The sequence below is a fragment of the Mesocricetus auratus genome, unplaced genomic scaffold (assembly GCF_017639785.1).
Source record: "Mesocricetus auratus isolate SY011 unplaced genomic scaffold, BCM_Maur_2.0 Super-Scaffold_100009, whole genome shotgun sequence".
Classification (NCBI taxonomy): domain Eukaryota; kingdom Metazoa; phylum Chordata; class Mammalia; order Rodentia; family Cricetidae; genus Mesocricetus; species Mesocricetus auratus.
In genome coordinates, this window is record NW_024429193.1 from 16,073,825 (window position 1) to 16,081,984 (window position 8,160).

Below are 8,160 nucleotides of genomic sequence, written 5' to 3' on the forward strand. Positions count from 1 at the left end.
TCAAACTTTCATGTAACAACGTTTGTACTGATCTTCAAGGTTACAAAAGGCTATATATAAAATAGATACTGACTTTCGGTTTTTTAAGTTATGTCATATCTATCTTTATAATTGTTTAAGTATCCAGTTATGTGACATTAAACAAATTTGTGCATCTACGTATCTCCACCATCAATCTTTAGAATTAGATCACTGGTACCTGTACCAGTATCCTACATGCTATATTTATGAATTTGACTGTTCTAGTGATGCCAGTAAGTAGCCTCATATAAAATATGGGGTTTTGTGACTTGTTCTTTCATTTAAGATGATACCTTCAAGGTGTTTCAAAAATTGCCGTATCCACTCACTATTAGAGAAGACAGCTGAGTTCTCTGAATGATGTTGACCTGAAGATAGTTATAGAGATACCCGCCTGAGTCCAGGAGTTCATGTTTTCTAGGTTGTATTAGTCTCATCACTGATCAAATGCCAGATGGCACAATGTAAGGAAGAAGGGTTTACGTTGCTCACAGTTCAGGGGAGAGGGTGGGAGAGACAGGATTATGTGGCTGTATGTGTAATGGTGGGAGCTTGTGTCTTGTTCATTTCATGGCTGAGCAGGAAGCAGAGAGCAGAGGGCCATAATCAAGGCCAGCAATGACCTCCAAAGGCTCGTCCTCTGCCATTCAGGTCCTACCTCCTAGCTTCCACATCTTCCACCACAGTGTCAGCAACCAGGGACCAAATGTTCCAATACATGGGCCTGTGATGAACATTTCCATTTAAACCATATTATTCTGCCCTGGCCCCAAAAACAACTTAGACCAACTAATGAAGTTGCCAAAGTCTTTTAGTTCTAACAGTGTATAAAAGTCCACCAGCTCTTCTGAGACTCAAGGCAACCTGTAGTTTACAGAATAATCATCTCCATTTTCAGTGTTCAGGGAACTAGGAAGGAACGAACACACCATAGCAAGACTCATCCAAAGGGCAAACACCAAACCCTGTAGTTACATGTACAGTACATAGGAGACGTGGTGGCCTTCAGTAGACAACATCAGTCTGCAAATCCTAGCTCTAGGGTCCTGCTCTTTACAGGACACAAGGGTCCTCTTTATGGCCAGGTCCACTCACTGACTCTGGCTTTTCCCAGGTGGGCATCCTAAAGTCTTGGTATCTCTATCTATTTTTACTTCAGCTTTACAGTCACCGCCTCACACACAGCAAGCTTAGGAGCTACAAATGAAATAATGGTCCTGCTATACACGTTCTATGGAACCCCGGTGCATGTTTGGAAGTCTTATGACTTGCATTCTGCATATCTGAAAAATGAACTTTTGTTATGTCTCTGATTGAGAGATCAGTACTAGCTTTGGGTTCAGTTAATTTTCCTGACTTGATTTTGCTGAATTTCAATAGATATTTATTTTAATTTTACATGCATGAGTATTTTGCCTGTGTACCACATACATGCCTGGCATGCACACATGCTAGAAAGGGACATAATGTTTTCTGAAACTAGAGGTATGGACAGCTGTGAGCTGCTATTTAGGCTCTGAGAACTGAACTCTTGTCCTCTGAAAGAGCAGTAGCTACACTTAACCACTGAGCCATTTTTCCAATTGGATTGTGTTAATTTTATTTTCCCTTTCAGGAATCCCTTGTTCCTACACATGCAATCCCTCTTTTCGCTTCTCTGCTTTTCAGGCTTCTCTCCAGGCTCTGGAATCTCACATGAGATGGATCTGGATTTGGTGTGTCCATCAGAAAGCAGACCAAACCCTCGTTCTGCTTTACACCGAGGGCCTGGGAAATGCAGAAAAAGTGAGAACAGAGGATATAGTCTGCAACTCATCCCCTCATCTCAGAGTATTCTACACTCTTCTCTGTGCTGCAAATACCTTTTGTATTCATTTATTATGTGTGTTTGTTTGTTTGTTTGTGAGTGTGTGAGAGAGAAAGAGAGCAAGAGTAAGAGAGGGAGAGAGAGAATCTTCCTGATCATTCATGGGCAGGCACCTCATGTGGTCTTGCATGTGTTACAATGCTTTTCCACCATGTAGGTTCTGAGGATTGAACTCAGGCTGGCACTTGGCTGAAGGTATTTTTCTCCACCCAGTCTTCTCACTGGTAATCTAGTTTTTTTTCAAAAAGCGTTTGAACTTCACCATAACATCCTTTTCATTTTTACATACTTGACATGTAGTCATGTTTAGTGAACAAAGAGGAGGGAAGTATTCAGGAGAGGGTGTCACAGAGCAGCAGGGTGCTAGTCTGTAGCACTGAAACTCTCATCACTAAGCAGAACTAGTGAGTGGCATCACAAATAAAACCACAAACCAAAAGAACATGCACCCTCCTAGTGCTGTGGATGGCATGTGTAGGTTTATTGCTATTTCTTTTGTTTGGTTTTGTACCTTGCACATGTCACAAAGATTTCTCTTATATTTTAGGCAAATGTGTACTTTAATGAAGTCAGCATATTTTACCATTGTAGTTAGGCATTCACCCATCCCACACTGGTAGCACTGACCATGTCCATTTGGGTGTGGCCACAAGTGATGATGAGAGGGGGAGAGGACTAGATCTGGGGTCACCTGGACATCAGAGCTCTCTTCCCTCTATTCGGGTCACAGGAAATTGCCTTGGAGGATACTTGGAGCTAGAACCTGCAGTGGTCATCCATCTCATGTGTATGTGCATTCTCCCCGACTAAACTTCAATTTACCTAGACTGAGTCTGGTGAATCTTGATTCCTATGTAATATACCACTGCCGATCTGAAAGTGACAAAAGAACCAAATCTACTGTCCCATGTATGTTTTGACTTCTAGGTGGACAACCAAAATGACTGCTGGGCCTTTACCCTAGCTGTACTTCTTTTTTCCCCTCAATACATGTTTTTATTTAAATTAGAAACATGAATGCTTCACATGTCAATCCCAGCTCCCTCTCCCACACCTCCTCCCTTGTCCCTCTGCCAGCCCCCCAAACCCCCACCCCATACCCACATCATTCCCCAGAGAGGGTGAGGCCCTCCTTGGGGAGATGTCCAAAGTTCGTCATTTCATCCAGGGCTGTACCTCAGCCCTTCCCCATGTGTCCAGGCTGAGAGAGCATCCTTCTATGTGGAATGGGCTCCCAAAGATCATTCTTACACCACAGTAAACACTGATCTACTACCCAAGGCCCCAGCGATTTCTGTGGCCTCTTCACTGGCACTACATTTATGGAGTCTGCATCAGTCCCTTGTTATCCTCTCAGCCATCAGTCTGGGATTCAAGAGCTCTCCCTTGTCCGGTCAGCTGTCTTTGTGGGTTTCACCATCATGGTCTTAACCCCTGTGTTCATCGCTCCTCCATCTCTGTCACTAGGTTCCAGGAGTTCAGTTCAGTGTTTAGTTGTGGGTATCTGTCTCTGCTTCCATCAGTCACTGGATGAAGGTTCTAGGATGGCATATAGGGTAGTCATCAATCTAATCATCAAGGAGGGGTTATTAATGAAGTCTCTCTACTATTGCTTAGTTTGCCAGTTGTTATCCTTGTAGATCTCTGGAGATCTCACTAGTGCCAGCTCTCTTCTCAAACCTATAATACTCCATCTATTATGGTATCTCTCATCCTGCTCTCCTCTATTCTTACCTTGACTCAACCTTACTGCTCCTCATGCCTTCTTCTCACCTTCTTTTATCCCCCTCTCTTTTTCCTGGTTTCCTCTCACCTCCCCTGATATTCCCAATCTGCTCAGGAGATCTTGCCTCATTCCACTTCTCTGGGGTACCTCCCTGTTTCTCAGACTCACTGGCACTGGGATTCTTCAAGCTCTATTATAGAGCTATAGTCCTGAAAACATCTTGGTATTGGCACAAAAATAGACAGGTAGACCAATTGAATCGAATTGAAAACCCTGAGATTAATCCACAAACCTATGAACACCTGATTTTTGACAAAGAAGGTAAAATTATACAATGGAAAAAAGACAGTATCTTTAACAAATGGTGCTAGCATAACTGGATATTGGCATGTGGAACACTTCAGATAGATCCACGTCTATCACATGCACAAAACTTAAGTCTAAATGGATCAAAGACCTCAACATAAATTCATCCACCCACAATGAACCTGTTAGAAGAGAAAGTGGGAGATACCCTTGAACAAGTTGGTACAGGAGACTGCTTCCTGAACATAACAGCAGTAGCACAAACACTGAGATCGACAATTAACAAATGGGACCTCCTGAAACTGAGAAGCTTCTGTAAGGCAAAGGATATAGTCAGCAAGACAAAAGGCACCCCACAGATTGGGAAAAGATATTCATTAACCCCATGTCTGACACAGGGCTGATCTCCAAAATTTACAAAGAACTCAAGAAGCAAGTCTCCAAAACACCAACAGATCCAATTAAAAAGTGGGGGACTGAACTAAATAGAGAGAGTATAAAATGACTGAGAGACACTTGAGAAAGTGCTCAACATCATTAGCCATTAGGGAAATGCAAATCAAAGCAACTCTGAGATATCATCTTCCTCCTGTCAGAATGGCTAAAATCTAAAACACCAATGACAGTTTGTGCTGGAGAGGATGTGGAGAAAGGGGAACACTCCTCCACTGCTGGTGGGAGTGCCAACTCATACAGCCACTATGGAAATCAGTATGGAGATTCCTCAGGAAAATGGAACTTAGTCTACTGCAAGACACAGCAATTCCACTCTTAGACATATATCCAGAAGATGTCCATTCATACAACAAGGATGTCTGTTCTACTATGTTCATAGCAGCATTATTTGTAATAGCTAGAAGTTGGAAGCAACCTAGACGCCCCTTAATTGAAGAGTGGATAGAGAAAATGTGGTACATTTACACAATGGAGTACTACTCAGCTGAAAAAACAATGGAATCTTGAAATTTGCAGGCAAATGGATGGCACTAGAGGAAACCATCCTGAGTGAGGTAACCCAGACACAAAAAGACAAACATGGTATGTACTCACTCATATATGGATTTTAGAAATGGATCAGAGGAGTGCCAGCCCTGGCTGTACTTCTAAGCAGCACCTTTGTGTACAGCAGCACTGGATCCATCACCCAGCAGGTTATGCACTAGCTGCAGTATCCATTTTGTGGGTCTGAATAGGACCAGAGCGAGTCGGGTGACCTTTCAGATCCAAGACTCTGACTCTTGGTTAATGAAATAACAAACAAACAAACAAACAAAACCCTCACATATATGTACCTATAGTGTTCACACTGTTAGGAACAAGACAAATGAAGGTTAGGGACTAGGTTCCAGGAAGATGTGGAATTATGCAGAGTGGGGACCATGGAGCTTTGATTGGTGCTATGATTGCTCCTGATGCTTTCCTTAATTAGCTGCTCAGCTATGTGACAGAGCTGACAGACAGAATCAGATTAAGGTCCTCCCCTGACCAGGATGAGGTGGAGAACTCAGATGAGTTTGTGATCTTCTTCCCAGACTTCGTGTGGTCTCTGAGGGACTTCTCTCTTGAGCAGAAAGTAAATGGGAAACCCATTTCTGCAGATGAATATTTAGAGAATTCCCTGAAGCTTATACATTGTAAGAGACCTATAGCCACTAAATGAGCAAGTCAGATAGACCTCTGAGAATTCAGATTTTTGTATGTATAATTTTCACATATCTGCAGTTTCTGTTTTTTCCCCTCACCCAATAGGGCACTCCCTGTTCTGATGGTCAAATTCCTTACAAATAGCACACGGTATCTTTGTAAAACAGTCTGTCCCGAACGGGTCTCCACTCTTGTGAGGGCCTGCTGCCTTGCCTCCTCTTCCCTGGCTTGCTAGGTCTTTCGGATGGGATCCTCATTTAATGCAGTCAACATTACTTTTTGGTCATCTTAGCCTTTCACTCCTCCTGGTCCTCATGATTGTTATACACTCTGGTGACTATTTCTACAAATTTTGAGAGACTTTTCTCCCTCAAACCCCTCCAGATTCTGAAGCTGTTTTCCTAATGTCAGATGCAGATTGAGTCACAACAGCTACGTTGATAGCCTTTCTGTTTCCTTCTGAATGTGGGTCTGTAGGGGAATAGGTGAGATACACTTCCATCAATTGGTCCAGAAAAGCAGTTGGGGACTTCTTGTTTTCCTGAACTACCTGTATGACTTAAGAAAAATTTGTGTGTTGCTTTGGAGCCACCAAGAGACCACCCAATAAAGTATGGTGAAAGACACTCAGGGACCCTTTACCTCCAACTGAATTGGGGTCACAGTTGGGCTAAGGAGAAGGGAAGGCTGCTGGAATGACAGCAGGTATAGGGTTTGGCTGCCATCATCTCCAGGTCCTGCTTCCTAGAGTCCCTTGATATTCATTCCCATTTTCAATAAGTGAAGAGGATTGATTAGCAGGCACAGCTGATGGTTATCACAGATATACCAAGTGGGCATACAAAATGGTTTCCAACAGGGAAATTTTGGGGCTTCTCAGAGAATGTGAGAGTCTGGCTTTGCAGTTATAAATGTCACTAAGCAGTGAAGGGAGTGAAGATCCAATAGGGTTCCTGTTTCTGGTTTCCCCCTTGTTTGATCCTGAGCATGGTACAGACATGCCAAAGGACAGGACATGTGTCCCAGCCATCCAGATGTGGGATGGTAAGGCATCCTAGAATGGGTATGCGTGATGGTAGGGGTGAGAAAAGGGGATCAGAATCGGAGACAGATGCCAGGTTTTCCTCAGCTTTTGGGTAGAGTGAAGTTAGTGTATGAAGGTGAGGAAGGGGAGCCTGAATAGCACTGGTGGGGGAGGGTGGAGGAGGGAGCCCTGAGAGCCCCTGAGTTCTCTGTTTCTTTAGTCCACTGATAAGGTAAGAGGGAGCGAATCTTCCTCATAGGGAGGTAAGATAGGAGCCTGATGTCTAATAGGGCAGACTGTAGAAATTCCCTCCAATTAGCCTCACAGGTTGGATTGGAGCCATTTTCCAGGGTCTTCCAAGTAGAGCACACTGGACACTATATAAGGCATTTGGTCAGGGTGGCCTGGGCTGCAAAAACTGTTGCCTGGACTGCAAGAGAAATAGACAGGTTAAAGGTTCCCTTGGGAGGTCAGTTGACTCCAAAAGTCACCTACTTGAGCTGTCAGAAACTCTGTAGCTTTCCAGGGAAGACAACATTTCCTTATTCCTTGACCTTAATCTTGAAGTCTTTAAAATGCTGTAAGAAATATTCTAGGGTGGATTTAGGTGACGCTCAGATGGAGTTTCCCCCGCATGATCTCAAAGTAAGATAGGAGACAAATAGTGAGTGTACAAAGTGAAACCAAGAGTCCAACTTGACAGAGATGGAGAAATCACAGTGACACATATGGGTCCAGGGAGACTGTGTCAGCAAAGCATGGTTCTGTTCAGAACTAAGTGAATCTCAGCTGAGTCCTAGGGACCAGATGCCTCAGACATGCCCAATGGCCAGAGGCCCAAGGAGGGGATGAGATGTCTCTCATCTCCCTCTGATCCCAGGAACAATATTGCATCCAGTTTCTCCTCTCTTGGGTCCCAGAAAAAGATGCCAAGACCACCAAACCTCTACTGCTTACTTTTGGAGATTGCTTCATAGGTCAGGAGCAGTCAACCCAACCAGTGGATCTTCAGATTCTCGACAAGGTCTGACATGTTAGGGTCTGAGAATTAAAAAAATGATCCACCACAAATGCAGGGTTTGAGCAGGCAAAAATTTATGATATTTTGGGGATTGGGCAGGTTTTGGGATGCATTCAATGTCCCCAAGACAGGGACAACAGTCAGTTTTAATGGGGAAAACCAGAAAGAGAGTTCCCAAGGTTCAGCCAATGAAATTGCTATATGGGAAGAAACTGTTGGGTACTTCCATGGTGGCACAATTTTAGCCTATAAGGGAATCCTGTGGTTTGCTGTCGCTAATGCTGGCCAACCAGCCAGAAGTGGGTGCAATGTTCATGGAGTAGCTTTATTCTGTAGAGCTGTAAAGGGGGTTTGGGGTTGCAGCTCAGCCTCAGGAAATTGTGGGAAACAGCTTATGGAAGAATGGTCTGGGACCAAATGAAGTTCCTGCCACTAAGTAAGGTCTCACAATACAATCGTATTTTAATCATTCAGTGAGATCATTTTGTTCAACATGAAAGTTATAGCAAACTCACCCCACTTATCACCACAGCACCATTAATTGCAAAGTT